Below are 17565 nucleotides of genomic sequence, written 5' to 3'. Positions count from 1 at the left end.
TACCAATATTTCCAGAATTGTATTCACAAATAGAATGTCATATTTAAAATAGGACAACTCTTTTCACTTGAACCATCAAATATATAATTAACATAACATAAAAAGCTAATGCTAAAATTAATAAGATGATTTTTGTAAAGCATTACTTTTTAATTTGTTGACAGTTATTTCATTTTTCAAATTAACTTCACTGCTAATAAACCAGCCAGTTTGCCAAGAGAAAGCTAAATTAGGTGCCAAGACATATCATTTACAACAAGCAAATTCAAAATATTCCTAATTTTCTTTCTTTTGGTCTGGTTCCTTACACAATTTTCCTTCTGGCTTTGCTTTGACTCCAGCCACTGTGAGAAGAAGATATAAAATACTATGGGTTCCAGAATGTTCTGTCCTTGGAAGATCTCCATTTGGAGGTTTTGGCCAAATGTCCTACTAATTCCCCTGTGACTAAGGCACTTTGGGGTCAGCAGAACTTGGGGTCTACAGGGATTACAGAAAAGGACTGGGTACAGAGTTCACACCAAGGCTACATGTTTCAAAACCTTGGGGTAAAGCCAAACCCTGCTTCAGGGATTTGGAAGAGAATTTGCTCAGAGAAGCTTTTCCCTAGTAAAATTTTCTGAAGTTAATATTGTTGTTCTTTTATTTCCAATAATAGTAGCAGCCACCACTTAATGAGAGTTGAGCATGTGCCAAGCACTTTACTTACGCTATTTCTAATCTTTATAAATACTAAAGCTGTGAGGTATTACAATTCCTCTTTCACAGTGACACATTTGAGGCACAGAATATTTAAATAATTTTTCCAAGGTCACATAATAAGGGGAAGAGATGACATACAAAACAAAGGCTGGTCTTATTCCTCCATCCTGTATGCTGCTGCTACCTCACCCGAAATCTTCTCCCATAGCCACAAGAGAGCCATCAAGTATGTCTACACAGGGAACTTCAATTGTTGGTCTAAACGTATTTACTGATAGCCACCTATACACCCAGCAGTATATTAGGCACTGAGGAATCTCAAAGATGAATTCTAGGTTTTGACTTATTTCTTGACTTGGAAAAAATTTTCCCCTTTGGACATTGTCTTATTTGCCAGTTACTGATTTCTCTAACCACTGGACACCAGACAAAAATTAGCTCCTTCCTGAGGCTTGCGCAGAGATAAATGAAAGATTTTGTTCAGTCAAAAACCATAACTACATAAATAGTCATTTTAAATCTCACAGACCTTAAACAAGATAATTTATACCAGACTGACAATTTAAATAGTGTCTGGTCAAGAAATATGAGCATTATTTTTGAAGAAATATCAAAACTTCTCCTACTTTAATTAATATTGCATGCAAAGATTGCTGTTGGCCTTCCTATGGAGAATATCCTGAGACCCTTGGCCGGAATTGGTTTTAGATACTTAGCATTGTAAGTAGGACAACTGAATTGTGTTATTCAGTTATCCTCAACTCAGAGGGTAAAAAATAGAAAGGGACAATATGGGAGTAGGGCAGGGGTTGAAGAGTATTCTGAGAAAGTACATTCAATATTATAATATAATGCTACACTTAGAAAATGAAATGTATTGCTTTCCTAATATAGACTTTGACCATAACTTATTTGCTAGTAGAGCACTGATATAAAAAAACTGTGTTGAGAAATGCTGCTCTATGTATGTACGAGTTGACTGGAAAAACAAAGCTTACTCCCCAGCCTTGATTCCACGGCCAAGATCTCAAGTCCATGCAAAGACTTGTTCTGTTTGCAAAACTCCAAGTCATCATTTTACTGACTGGAATTTAGATGTGTGTTTAGTTTTGTTTGTTTTGTTCTTTATCTTCCTCACTTGAGAGAGAAATAAACCAAGGTTTTCTCCTAAATGGGTTAGGAGGGAGAAAAAAACATGAATAGATTATGTTCTAATGGATTATTGAAGATTCCTACACACCCACCTGGATTCTACTCAAATCCAGAGGCAAAGAGCACAGAGTATGCCCACTTTATGAAGCAAGAATGTCTGGTAAATCTACCTTTGATTTCACAGGATTGAAAATCAGTTCTGGCCATCAACTACACTGAGTCCAGACATGTGTGCTTTCTCCCTGGCTGCTCCCCACCCTCCCTCATCACTGGCCAACTCATCACCTTTAAAAAATCCTCATTCGCTGGCTATTTTACAGCAGAGCCTCAGTGGAGCTAGGACACATTAGTAGTTCACAACTAGTTTATGAGACTAATGGCAAAAATCAATAATATACTAAAAGGAAGGAGGAAGGAAAGAAGGAAAGAAGAGGTGGGGAGAGAAGAAGGGAAAAGGGAAGGAAGATGGGAAAAGGGAAGGAAGAAAGGAAGGAGAAGGGGAGAGAAAGAGAGAGGAGGGAAGGATCACATGCCTGGCGAGGCACATAAATCCATCTTTCTGAAGGCAATGAGGAATGACTAGGGTTTCGACTAACAAAAGAATATTGTAAGTGATCAAAAGTTAAGAGAGTACATGTCAAAGTAGGTGGAGAGCATTAGATCCAGGCCTTATGTTTAGAGGTAGAGGAGCACAACATTTTCACCCAAGTATTAATTTGCTAGACAAATTAAGTAAACCATAATATTTGTGATTTCTTCTGGCAAATTATTTTTAATTTCTTAATACAGCAGGACCACTCAGAGGCCCTGGTTAAGATCATTAAGGTAGAAGGTGGGGTACAATGCACCAAACATATGTAGACCTCCCAGGATACAAACAGAAAATAGGAAGCAATCCCTAATCCCAGAAGGAAAATGGCTTCTAGAAGAAATGCATGGCCCATAATATCTGCATAATTTTAAGGATGACTCTCTCCTTTTATGGATTTTATATATAATAAATCTGTCTAAAATTTGGAAAATGTTTTCACAGCTAAAAAGAAATAAAGTTTAAAAACTAAATAAATATCATTACATCACAAAGACCTCCTTCTGAGAACAATGTTTAAAACTGGATAGAACATTAAAACAAAGTAGACTTTAAAAAATATTAAAGAACAATAACGTAGTAAGAAATTCCTGAGACAACATCTAGAAAAAGGCAGTACCCAGAGTTATAACATTCAAAGTTACTTTGTCCTAAGAGCATTTGCCAGTATAAAGCAAAAGCTGAAAATCAGAACTGCAGCTGTATGGACTTTTGGGTGAGGGAAGTCAAAGTGCAGAGTCTGCCCAAGGTGGGTTCTCTAATAAATCACTCCCCTGTAACTGGGCCGCTGAAGGTCAGCTAGCCTTCCCACATATTTACAGCCTGGGTTTATGTTTTTTGGGTGGTCTAGGGAGTAACAAATTTGAACTTGTTATTTCCCCATATACCTGAAAAACAAATAAAAATCCCTTCTGAAAGAAGATTTCCTCATACCAATCACAATTCTCACATTGTTGTTATAAATAATTTCTACTGTATCTGGACATGTAGTTTCTAGTATGCCAGGATAGATTTATGGTGATAAAGAATGAATAGTGGTTACAAGAAAGGGGATGATGGCATTGACTAGGAAAGGTCACAAGAAAGTCTTTAAGGAATTGGATATATTCAAATCAAAGTTTTGTTCACTTTAACGTATATATATTATTCTTGGGGTTTTTTTTTTAATGTTTTTAAGTTATAATGACCAGCACAGTCAAAGATTGTCAGGCACACAAAGGAAGAAAACTCCATGAGAGAAAACCAGAAGAAACTACAAAGGATAGAAACAAACAAAAAATACTTCAGATAGTGGACTTGTCAAACACAGATGATAAAACGACAACTGTTTAGTGTATTTAAATTAATAAGGATACATTTAAAAATACTTCAGAGAATAGAAAATGTTAACACGTGGCATTGCCATTTAAAAAACCAACTTTAAAACTGGAAAAATTTACAATAAAAATTACATGAACATGTTTAATACCACGTTACACATGTCTGAAGAAAGTAAGAGTAATTGAAAAAAAGAACAAACTATCCAAAATATAAATTGAGAAAGAAACTAACAAAACATGCTTGTAGAAATCTAGAAAAAGCACCACTTGAAGGGAGAGTTATAGCCTTAAATGTATATACTTCCTATTATTGAATCTATGGCATTATCTATTATAAGCTACACCAATAATTTTTATACCACAATGAGAAAAAAATGCTTGCATGTGAATCATAACATGCTGTCAATTGTAAGATGCATCTCAGTTTCAAAGATGTTAAAATGTGTAAAATGTTTATCTTATCATACATGAAATATGGCATTTAAAAAGTAGAAAGGCTTAAAATCAATAAATTAAACATTATCTCTTAAAAAGTTAAGAAAGGCATATCACAAAAACCCTAAGAAATATAAAGAAGGGAAAGAGTAAAGACAGGAACAACAATCAATAAAATATAAAACAAATAGTTAAAGAGAATATCAACAAAACTTAAGATTGGTTCTTTGAAAAGACTAAGAAAATTAATAAAACACTGATAAAGCTGACATTTTAAAAAGAGAAAGGATACCAATATGTCATAAATAGAAAAAATAAAATCTTACTACAAATCTTGCAGACATCACAAAGGTAAGTAATATTATAAATAGTTTTATACCAAATATTTTTTTTTTTTTTGAGACGGAGTTTCGTTCTTGTTACCCAGGCTGGAGTGCAATGGCGCGATCTCAGCTCACCACAACCTCCACCTCCTGGGTTCAGGCAATTCTCCTGTCTCAGCCTCCTGAGTAGCTGGGATTACAGGCAAGCACCACCATGCCCAGCTAATTTTTTGTATTTTTAGTAGAGACGGGGTTTCACCATGTTGACCAGGATGGTCTCGATCTCTTGACCTCGTGATCCACCCGCCTCTGCCTCCCAAAGTGCTGGGATTACAAGCTTGAGCCACCGCGCCCGGCCACCAAATAAATTTTTTGATGTAATAGAAACAATATATAACTTATCAAAACTAACACAAGAACCACCATCTGAATATCTCATAAGCATTGAAGAAACTGAATTGTACTAAAAATTCTTCCATGTTTCAAAAATAAAAACAAAAAATATCTAGACCCAAACAACCAAGGAAGAAACAAAAAACTTCAGTCTTGTGCTCTGTTCTGGGGAAATGAGACAAAGAGAAGACAATTCTCAACTCATGCGATGAGGCCAGTAAAACAATTGAGTATGCAAAAGGAAAAGAACCTTGAGTAAAATCATTAGTTAACTGAAGCAATACATAGAGAGGATAATACGTAATGACCAAGTTGGCTTTATTCCAAGAATTCAAGTTTTGTTTAAAACTAGAAAATAAATGAATGTAATTTATTTCATTACCAGATCAAAGAATTATATGATTATCTCACAAAGAAAAGGAAGCATTATTCAGCACAATTTAATATACATTTATGATAAAATTATATATAATCCTCTTTGCAGCCTATGTATAGAGGTAACTTCCTTATCATAAGAAAGGATAGCTGTAAAAACCTACATCAAAAATTTCTTGCTTAATTGTGAAATGTTGAAATATTTACATTTGAGATCAGAAAAAAGGCAAGGATGCAAGCTTGCTTTCACTTGTATTAATCATTGAACTGGAGGCCCTAATCAGCACAATGAGGAGGGCAAGGGCAAGGGCAAGGGCAAGGGCAAGGGCAAGGGGAAGGGGAAGGGGAAGGGGAAGGAGAAGGGGAGAGAAGAGAAATGAAGCGAAGCTGCAAAAATTGGAAAGCAACAAAACTGTAATTATTCATAGATAATACAATTTTTAACATAGTAAACCCCAAAGAAACTATATTTAAATTATTAAAATTAATAACAGGGTTTGGCATATTTGTTGGATACAAACTCAGTATATAGAAATCAACTGTATTATTATAGTCCATTGATAAAAACCTAAAAAATAACATTTTTAAATCATATTATTTAGTACAGCATCAAAAACATCAAGTTTCTTGTAATAAATCTAGCAAAAGATATGTGAGACTACTATGAAGAAAACTGGAAATCCTTATTAATAGTCATTAAAGAAGAGAGCTATTCCATGTTCACAGACGGGGAAACTTAGTGTTGCAAAAATGTCAGTTCACACATTGTTTTAAAAGTCATTGTAATTCCAGCCAAAACTCAACAAGTTGTTGTTGTAGAGTTTGACAGGCTGATTCTAAAATGTCTAAGGAAGTGCAAAGGGAAAATAAGTATCTTCTTCAAGACAATCTCGAAGAAGAAAATTAAGGTGGGAGAATTACCTACACCAGACACCAAACCTTATTTTAAAGACACAGTAACTTAGACATTGTGGTACTGGCCCAAGGGTAGATAAATAAAACAGTAGAACTCAAAAACAGACATATACATATATGAGAAGTGGCACTGCAAATTAATGGAGAAACGAGGCTCTTTTAACAAATTATAATGAGTAATTGGGTATCTATGGAGAAAAAAAAATGCCAATGAGCTCTTAGCTTAAACTGTATGTAAAAATCAACTCCAGGGGTATTATAGAGCTAAATGCGAAAGACAAAACTATAAAGTTTTGGGGGAAAAAAAAAAAAGAAAAAGAAAAAACAGTAGATCTTCATAATCTTGAGGTAGAGGATAATTTTTGAACAAGATGCATCAGGTAGTATTCATATTGAAAAAGACTCATACATTTGACTGCATTAAAATTAAGAATTTTAGCTTTGCTATTGTAAACAGTGCTGCAATGAACATTCGTGTGCACGTGTCCTTGTAGTAGAATGATTTATAATCCTTTGGATATATACCCAGTAATGGGATTGCTGGGTCAAATGGAATTTCTATTTTTAGGTCCTTGAGGAATCGCCACACTGTCTTCCACAATGGTTGAATTAATTTACATTCCCACCAACAGTGCCATGTGTGTACCTATGCAACAATCTTGCATGTTCATCACATGTACCCCAAAACCTAAAAAGCAATAAAAAAAAAATGGAAAAAAAAAAAAGAATTTTAGCTTACCATAAGACACCATATTGCAAGTGAAATGACCAAGCTACAGAATAATAGAAATTATCTGAAAAGCATACAATTCCAGAATCAGTAAAGAATATCTACAAATCAAATTTTAAAAGACAGAAAACCAAATAGAAACAGGCAAAAAGTCACAAACAGACACTTCACAAAAACTAAGTCTAAATGGTCAATAAACTTGTGGAAAAGTGCTCAACATCATTAATAATCAAAGAAATGAAAATCAAAACCACAGAATACCACTATCATACACATAATGTAAGACTGGCAAAAGATTAAAAAGTCTGCCAAAACCAAGTGTTGCCCAGAATGTGATGAGAGTGAAAAGTTATACACTTATTTTAGAGAACAGTTTGACAATATAAACATGTCCACCCTAGACTAGAGAAATTTGAACACATGTACACCAGGATAAGTTTAAAGAATGTTTTATGCAGTAGGCTGAAACAACCAAAAAATGAACAATTGCATATACAAATTGCTGAATTCCTGGGTTTTGTTTGTTTTCTTTTGTTTTGTTTTTTCATTTATTCTCTAAGCCAGAAAAGCATCACCATGCTAAAAAGGGAACATATGAAAGAAGGGACTTTATGTCATTCATCAGAGAGATGATCTGGCTTTTCAGAGCCAACAGGTAAAGATACTTGCCCACCCACTGCAACCTAAAAGACACTACTGCAATTTCAGATCCCCAAGAAAAGCTGAAAATTCCTGAGCATCACCTGCATCCCAGAATGCCCCCTCAGCTCTGCAGGGAGAAGGAGATAGGTGATTCCGTCTTTAGGGACAAAATATGCAATGGGTTCTTTCTGAGAGATCTAGAGGCCAGAGGACAGACCCTGGCCCAAATCAGACCCTAATGTCAACTGACTGTCCTTTTTAGAGAAAGAAATTGTAATATCTTTTTAGTAACACGTTTTCTTGCTGAAGCTCTGTAGAGAGACTTTTCAGGGATAAACCAACTGGTCAAAGCAGGATGCCTGAAATCTTCAGCTCCTACTGAGGCAGGCAGATACTATATTTTTAACAGAAAATTTAGCACAATGCAAATTGAGTGTATGCCAGAAGCTTAGGCCCTGACTGTAGTCCTCCCATTTTTCAGAAAGTAGAATGCTATAGTGACTCAGATTAATCGATTCAATCAACAAACAGTTTTGAGCAAATGATGCAAGTTGGGACATCTACTAAAAATTGAGGTAATAACACTAAAAAGCCACGTGTTCTATCTTGGAAGATACTTGAGAAGATAGTCATCCACAAATAAGCCCTTAACATACAATGAGAATAATCACTTTTACAGATTTTTTTGTGTTAAATGCAGGAGCAGCACTAAAGAAGCAATTAAGGCTGGGCACAGTGGCTCTTGCCTGTAATCCCAGTAGTTTGGGCGGCTGAGGTGGACTGATCCTTTGAGGCCAGGAGTTTGAGACCAGCCTGGCCAACATGGCAAACTCCATCTCTACTAAAAATACAAAAATTAGCCAGGCATAGTGGTACACGCCTGTAATCCCAGTTAGTGGGGTGGCTGAGACACGAGAATCGCTTGAACTGGGAGGTGGAGGTTGCAGTGAGCCTAGATCGTACCACTGCCCTCCAGCCTGAGTGATAAAGCAAGACTCTATCTCAAAAAAAAAGAAGCAATTGAGTCAAAGAAATCTTCATGAAAGACATAACATATGTTCAATGATCCAAGAATGTTTGAGGATGGTATCAGAGTGAGTTGACTGGATAGAAAATCATAAACTTTTAAAACCCTAAATCTAATACTTTTGAATTCTCTGAGAGATGCTATCAAGATTCCTGTGTCCTCTCTGATGATGCCTGTGAAACACCAAAATATTCCATTCATTGATTCTCCAGGGTAATGATTGCTATTCCTGTTGTGTTAATTTTACTGAATTAACAAGTCAATAAATTTGACATGCAGATTTACAGTGGGCAATGTTACATCCCCTCTAATTGTTAGGTTCTAAAGCCTGCACTTAGAGGGAAAAATTTCACATAGTCAAAAATATCCTTTACAAAGACCCTTATTTTATCCACATGTGACAGCATACACTATCCTGTGTATATACAGCCCTATACAATAATTTGGGGGCATGTTAAAGTGCAAGGACCACTGAGCTAAACTAACAGAAGACAAACAGGGCAGTCTCCATGAAGATGTCTGGGCACGCAACTAATTATGGCTTTGATATCATTATTAAAGTCCTAGCACTGAAGGAGAGATGGTTTGAGAATTCTCTAGTATTCCCAGCTTATCTGTATAGTTTATTCCATTCTGTTGTAAACTTACCTTCTCTAACCTTCTTTAACCTTACTATTTCAGCATGTAGTAACATATGTATGTTCCTGCTAAGTGTTTTCTTTATGAGTACATGATACACAAGATAAATGAGTCATCTAGGTAATTTTTTTCCTGTCACTTCCATTGGATGATGGTACCTTAATGCTGTTTAAGTCTATTTCTGGAAAGACACACCTATCCCCTGAAAGAAAAAAGTTTAAGTAGAGGGGAATTTTCCAGGACAACTTCTAAATTTCACATTTGCTTGACTCATAGAATAGATCAGTTTAGGGACTGAAGGATCTTAGAAATCATCTTGCTTAACTCTTAGCCATCGGGGAGTGGAAGGAGTGACATATGAAAGAGAAGCTGACAAGGAGTAGACTTGTGTTCCAGTTTCACCTCCGCTATTGAGAAAAGCACATTATCCCCTTACGGTCCAAGTTTATCTACTTGTGAATGGAGGCTGTAATTATATTTTTAAAATATGACACTATCTAACTTGGGCTTGAATAACCTTGTCCAAACACTTATTCTTTCCATACCTCAATTTCCTCATTTGTAAAGTGAGGATAATAATAGTTCCTACCCTAAAGGATGTTATAGAGATTAAATTTCATAAAAGATTAAATGAGTAATTATATACATGTATTTATATGCAGCATATATGTGTGTGTGTATATATATATATATGCATACACACAAACACATATACATACACACACATATTTATGGAGAACAGTGTCTGGCAGTTAGTATACTCAGTAAAATTTGCTGCCATACAAGAATATTATTGTTATTAGGCTGTGATTCTTTCTTCCTACCATAGGAAATCCCAAAAGTCCAGCCCAAGAAAGTGTATCACAAGTTACACAATGGTTACCAGTTAATTCCACATTTTGCAAATTTCTACTGACCGTAAATATCTAAGCTAAGCCAGGCACCTACTCCCAACCCACCCCCTACCCCACACTATACAATGCACCATTTTCCAACATGGCAAGGGTTCACTTGGTCCACAGCTGAACCGTTTACACAGCCACATCTCAAAGGCAGATTGGTAATCCAATGATAACGTATAAGCACTTGTCCCCACCACAATTTATTTTATTCTAATTATATAAAAGTGCTCTGGGAAGCAACCTAATCAAGAACAATTTAAATTTTGCAAATGAACCAGAATTTCCAGTGTAAATTCCCAGATCTCATTATAACAAACATGGATGAGATATAGTTACAGCCTGGCCTACACAAATGCCTTCAAAATATTCTCAACAGGGAGTAGGACTAGGTAACTTCCAATGATCCTTCTAACCCTTGAATACTAGTATTCCATTGGCTAATATTACATTAAAAGTATAGGAAGTCAAACTGAAAATCAATTATCAACAAAGTTCTATTCAGGGTGTTTACCTAAAACTATGTAGTAAGGGTAAAGGCTGGAACTTTATATTCCACTAGTCACTTTCTTTGCCCTGCTTCGACTGCCTTCATCAGGCTAACTTCCTTTCTAATACTGGCTTACACTCACTTTCCTGGGGTAGTTTGTTTCCCCAGATTCTTAACTTTCAACTTGCTCTAACAAGCTACTCTCTTGCTTCTCCAAACAGGTTTGACCAAAGCTGTGCCCTCTCCTATAGAAATTATGTTGTAATGTGGTTTTTCAGAATCCCCAGCCTTTTCAGGTTGCAATTACCAGCTACCCTGTACCTTCTCGATTTTCACTTCAGCCTCCATATAAAAAAGAAAGGAAGAAAGGAGAAAAGCAGATGATTTTTAATCCTTCCAGTTAACATTTTATAAGAGTAATCGCTTCACGTCTGCAGTCTGAGTGGGGCTGGGGGAGAATTAAAGAACCACAGTGCGTCATACAGTGGCTAAAAAGAAACACTTTGAGCTAATTCACTGGGGACAGTCTCTGCAAAACCAGAATGTCTAGTCACTTTAACCTACAGCAAAAAGTGTCGAATAGCTAGGACAAGTGCTAGTACAAACCACTGGTCTAGTTGTTGAACCCTGGGTTCAACAGCCACTTGGTAAATGGGGCCACACTCAGACCCAACAATTAAAGAAGCAATCTAGGGAAAAGAACCATTGAATTTTTTCCTTTTCCATTTAAGTTCTTTTTGTTTTTTCCTCAGAAGGACATGCAAACGTAAGTGATGAGAGAAACAGCACTCTAGTCAGTATTTTGGAGTTTCGTACTTAGAAATTCAACATAATCTTTTCTACCCAAGTAAGGTGAAACCGTTTTGTTATCTCAGGAGCTGCTGCTGCTGGGAGCCAGGCTCACAGCAGCCTAGTGGACGAGGTTCTATTTTCTGTTAATGTGTTTATGGTTTACACAGAGAAAATGATAGTATTTTAAGAGGCAAAAGAAAACCCTTGGTCAGCAACCAGGCAGCCTTCTAGCCTTGTACTGGAAGTTGTGCTAAAGGCAGTTGACAACTTGAGGCTCACTGGCCTAGGTGGATGAGATTTTCAGGTAGGTGGATCAAGGCAGTGATGGAGAATAACAACAAAAGAACAAGCTTTTCTGCTGTAGCAGCTCCTATGTGAAGCCTTTTATACATATTGGCATACTTAGTAGTTTCAACAACCCTAAGAAGAGTTTCTATTAATAGCCCCATCTTTCAAATAGAGAAACTGAGGCACAAAGTTATAAGATTATAGGTCACAGAACTAGAAAACCATCATATCTCAATAACACACTCACCATATATTCCTCAGCATCTCTGGCTATACTTTATTTATCTTCTTTCAGAGGAATTGCAGTAAGATGGCCTTGCTTACAAGGTCCGAAAGTCAAGACCCAGTAACACAACCTACATTTATTTGAATAAAGGCATATAATTTCCCCAAATTAACACATCTTATTGGGCCCTACAGCACCTTTGGGGTAGAAAAGGCAAGACTATTTGTTTTGTTTCTAAATTCTCTCTGAAATTATATTCAGTGACTAAGCATTCTCTGTGATTAAACTTTTAGAAGTTTCTTTCAAAACAATAATTGTCAAGATAGAGTAAGTCGACAACTTTACCCAATAGTGGCAGGAAAACAGACAGGTCGTCTTGTTTGGAGCAGTGTCTGAATGTGAGATGAGAGGGAAAGTGCACTATAAAACTGCAGGGATGGTAGCCAGCACCACCCCAAGTAGCTTAGAGACTCTCGTGAGCACAGGGAATCTTTCTGGGTATTTTCCTTGCCTTGTTTCTTTTGAAAATTAGGCCCAAATACAGTAAGCACTTCTGGAAGATAGAGCCATTTGGGAAATTGACATTTTCCCTAAATTCCCACTCCTCCATTTTTACTCCCATTTCTAAGTTGTGGAATAAAAGTGCAGGCTCTGCAGGTATCTAGAGCAGTGATCAAATCCCGGCTTCTACACTTACTAATAGTAGGACTTATCGCAAGGTAACCTCGTCAGTCTGAGTCTCAGTATTTTCATCTGAAAAAATGGGAATATTGGTTGAGAAATAAAAATAATGTAGATTGTGCTGAGTATAGTTTTTGGTACTTACTAATCATTGAAGAACACAATCCTCATCTCTACCCCTGATTCATGTTTGCTGTAAGTAAGTATATGAATAAGGCGTAACTAGGAACATACAATATTTTCAGACTTTCAGAAAACCTTGAAAAATTTCATACCTGTGGCCACATTGGGTCACATAGCTTCAGAGAACTGACTATCTCAAGGCTTTGAAATGTATTTTAAAGTAGGACACAACGGGATAATCATACACCTCACTGTGTCAAAAATTGCTCACTTTGGAGTTCCCCAGAGATTTGTTCTTAGAATAATTTTGTTTAACATTTGAATAGATAACTTAAAAAAGCAAATCCTAAAATGTCTGCCAATAACACAAAGAGTTTCTGGGCAGTAAAATACCTATCAAAATGATAAGGTCAAAATCAGGCTAAATATTTAAGACTTGCAAGAGACCCTCTTAAACGCTTAGACTTAGCTTAGACCCACTTAATTGTTGAAATCAAGCAAACCTGAGTTTGAATCCTGTCACTTGTTAGATGCATGAAATGGGGCAAATTATTTAACCACTCCATCCCTCTGTTTCTTCACTTACAAATTGGGAATGCTAAGAGTGACTGCTTCATATGTTGTAAAGATTACATGAGATAATGCAAATAAGGTCCTTTCTCAGCACTGTGCCTAAGCATACGAAGTGACTGATGAATGTCAATAAGCGGTGGTGTTGGTGATAGTGGTGGTGAGGTGGTCCTATGAGAACAATGATGGTGGCAATGGCAATAGTAGTGGTAGTAGTGGTATAATGATGGTCTTTGTGGTGGTGGTTGTGAGGTGGGTGGTCATAATGATGATGGTGATGGTGATGGCAATAGTAGTGGTATTTATACTAATGGTCTTTGTGGTGATGGTAGTGAGGTGGTCATAATGATGATGGTGATGGTGATGGTGATGGCAATAGTAGTGGTAGTGGTGGTATAATGATGGTTTTTGGGGTGGTAAGGTGGTCATATTATGATGGTGATAGTAGTAGTTATAATGATGGTGGTGGCCATAGTTGTGGTAGCTGTGGTTATCATGATGTGGTTATCGTGATGGTGATGGTGACGGTAGAGCTCTTTCAACTGCCATCCTATGCCAGCTCTTTGCCAGCAATGCTGTCTCCTTGGCAAATAGTCACTCACATTTCCACCTGAATTTAAGAAACACCTGTACCATGAAGCATCTCCTGGCCTACAACATAGAACTGACCACTCTGGATACTGTGCCTCCTCTGCTTCTCATATGGATATCCATTCTAATACCAGTAATGTCTTCTGGTATTTTTGTATTTGTGTGCCTAGTTCCCTACTAGACTATAAACTCCTTGAGGGTAGGAATGTTATTATTCTTTATATCCCCAGTGCTAGTACATTGCCAAGCTCATATGGGTACTTAATAAGTGTTTGGGAATAAGTGGTGAATGAATGAATGAATTTATAAATAAAATGTCAGCAAAATCATGGGCAGTATGCGAAAGGCAAAAATATATAAAGCATCTGTTCTGCATTTTAAGAAAAATATACAACTGAAAAAGTTCCAATGTACTGAATTTGGAGGGTGAGGGAAAAAGAATAAAGGTATTAAGTCTTCAATTATTAGACTCATGAGAACATGAATAAGGTGAATAAGTACACAGTCACAAAATAACAGAACATTGCAACTCAGACTTACAACCGTGAAGTTTGAAAGCATTACTAGAACAAAAAAGCAAGTACAGCTTTCATCATGGATGAATGTATGAATCCAAGAGCTAATTCAAGCTGAAAAATACAAATGGGCTTTCTAAAAACTGAAAATAATTCACTGACGGTTGACTGAAATCCCATTTATATTTTCATTCAGTTCAACAAATCATTAAGGAGCACCTACTCACAGGCTTGGGACTGAAATACAAACATGAAAACTACAGCTCCTACCCTGAAGAAACGTATTTTAGTGGGAAGACAGATGTAAGCAATCATTTATACAGTGCTTCTCAAATCATCTATAGTAAGAAATTACTTTTTTCACTTCCAATGTGTCACAGACTGTTACTTTTGGAACACACAATCAAAATAAACTATTAGAAAAATAAAATTAACTAAAAATACACAAAATATAAGCCCCAATTTTTAAAGTTATTAGAGTCAACAAACAAAATTATTGTCAAATTGCTATAACTGTTACTAAATCATCAATTTCTGTACTTTTCTCATCATGGAATATTAACAATTTGCTGACCAGCAGGGGTCCGTAAGCCATATTTTGAGTACTATTAACATGTAATACAGTAAGTTGGTTGCTTTAAACCAAGATAATAATTAGAGAATAGGACAAGAAGTTTTCAAGGAAACTTACGTTATTTGAGAACCAAATGTACTTGATTGATACATAATTCTCAAACCATACCTATCCCTCAGACTGAAAGACTATTTTTCTCTTCCACTCCAGTATCTGCTTACTTAAAAATACAGCCCACATTTTCTGCCTCATCACCATGGTAGAACTATTTCATAGCCTAAAACAAAATAGCATCACTACACTTTTTCATATTTCTCCTGTAATATTTATATCCTGCCATGAGAGATAGCTATTGATCTCTTTTCCCATTAGATGTTAAGCTCCTCAAGGGCAAGAGCTTTATCATACTTACCTTAATATCCTCCACAGCACCTGGTACGTACTCAATTATTGTTTGCAGAACGAGTGAAAAAATGAAGTAATAGTTGAACAAGTGAACCAGCTACTACTCAGTGCCTCCAAAAACAGATTATTGAGATGTCCCATGTTTTAATGTATTTGATATCAAAGGTTATTGTGTCCATTTAGACTTAAGCTGCTGGAATCACTTACTTTTTCTACACTTGGTCCACATGGGAAATTCCAACCAACATCAAATGAAAGTTTGATTAAACAGACCAAGAACAGCATACGTGATGGATGTCAATTCCCCGCAGGGCAGGATGTGGGTCTGGAAACCAGAAGCCTTGACACTGAAAGTTCTCAAAAAGTTCTCAAAAGGAGCCCAAGTCCTCTGCCCAGAGTAAAACGGTGTTTACTTCACCTCCAAGAAGAAACCACACAGGTTCAGAGACACAAAGGTGTCTGGATTAAGTCACATTTTGGGCCTGTCTTTTCTCTCATATGTCCCACTCCATTTTCATTACTGTATTCACTTCCCATCATATGGGGTAAAAAACGAAGGATTCAGTGGTATTGCAAAAGTATTTCTAACCTAAGGAGGCCAAGGGACAGAGCAGTTTCAGCTTCGGAGAAGTTTCAGCTTCTCGGAGAAGTTTCAGCTTCTAGTTCCTTAGAAGCGCTGGTAGCCCTTGAAGCTGGTTTCCCGGAGCAGCTAAGATTCCCAGGACGCTGCAAGCAGCTAAGAGTTATCTGGTGAGTGATCAGAAGGCTCCTGGGAGGAGGCCCAGCTGGGAATCCTTCCAAACCCTATCTGCACCACCTGTAACTCTTTAGTACATTTGCCTGCCAGAAGATCGACCCAAGCCTGAAGGGGGATGGGGAAAGCTGCCATTCCAGAAAGAACCACCAGCCAGCTTTGGCAGCAGAAGGGCGTCCTTGTGCATTGAGAAGGAGTCAGGACTTCCAGAAAAGGGCACTTCGCCAGCCCTGGTATGCAGATCCAGGACCTGTGCCCACTCAGCCTGCCCCAACTTGCCCAGGAGAGAGAGAGGCCAGGGAAAAATGGGAAAGGTGTACATTCCCCCACCTCCTTCCAGTTCCAGCCAGTTCCAGGCTCCTTTGAAGTGCTGGCCCAGGAGGCATGACCAGTACTAATGCTGGGGCTTTTTCAGTGAGCCTCTGAGATTCAGATTTTTTCTCCCTCCCTGAAAGGTGGACCAACATAAATCAAAGAGCATGGGCTTTGGGAGCGGATAAACCTCAATTCAAATCCTGGCTGGGCCATGCACTGGGTTTAGAAACCCAAGGAAGTTATTCAACTTGTCTTAACCTTGGAGTTGCTATTTGTGAAATAACATTAATCTAAGCCAGAGTTTCTCAACCTCAGCACTATTGACATTTTGGACTAGATACATTTTTGTGGGGGTAAGAGGAAATGTGCTGTGCATTATAAAATATTTAGCAGCATCTCTGGCCTACCGACTAGATGCCAGTAGCATCTCCCTTCTCCCAGTGGTGACAACCAAATAAATGATTCCAGATAGTGGCTAATCTCCCCCTTGGGGGATGGAGCAGTAAATCACCCCCAGTGGAGAATCACTAACCCAACCCAATTTTTAGGATTGTTGTTTTATACATATTAGTACAATTATAGAGTCTAGTACCTATGAATGAACAAAAGCAAAGCACTCAAGAATTATTAACTCCTGTGGCAGATGCCATTACTGCTCCACCCACATCCCCTCAGCTTTGCCTGGGACAACTGTCTGGGACTCTCTGGCCTTAGGAGTACAGTTTGCACACAAAGTAATTTCAATGTTGATGCCCTCAGAAAGTCCTTAACAACTGATACGTGATGAGTTGGTATATAAATACCCCAGCTTCCTAGCTACTTGGTTGAGATAATTCTAAGGAGTGTTTTCCACTATTTCCAAGAATTTCGTAGTGAGATCATACTCCATTTTCCACAGTGAAAACTGGCTGTTTAACACACCCCTTCCCTATCCAATTTTCCTACTCTCCACAGGTATTTCTTAGGATTACTTCCCAAACTCTGCACAATTTCCTTCATCTTCCATGTGTTTCTTTTAGGAACCTACTACCTACAAATTATGCCTTCTATTTCTTTTTTTTTTTTTTGAGACGGAGTCACCAGTCTGAATGGAATGCAGTG

The 17565-nt window shown here is 37.3% G+C and overlaps 1 long non-coding RNA gene across 2 annotated transcripts in view; it reads right to left on the bottom strand.

Moving 5' to 3' along the window:
* Positions 1 to 16109, bottom strand: part of LOC141580620 (uncharacterized) — a 312310-nt gene extending 296201 nt beyond the window's left edge. For both annotated transcript variants that reach the window (XR_012512881.1, XR_012512880.1), the window contains exon 1: positions 15403 to 16109. This is a non-coding gene — a long non-coding RNA (uncharacterized LOC141580620). The remainder of the gene's footprint in view (positions 1 to 15402) is intronic.
* Positions 16110 to 17565: the final 1456 nt, after the last annotated feature.

Source organism: Saimiri boliviensis, chromosome 12, assembly GCF_048565385.1.
Source record: "Saimiri boliviensis isolate mSaiBol1 chromosome 12, mSaiBol1.pri, whole genome shotgun sequence".
In the NCBI taxonomy this organism is placed as follows: Eukaryota; Metazoa; Chordata; class Mammalia; order Primates; family Cebidae; genus Saimiri; species Saimiri boliviensis.
This window is presented reverse-complemented; position numbering and strand designations above follow the sequence as displayed.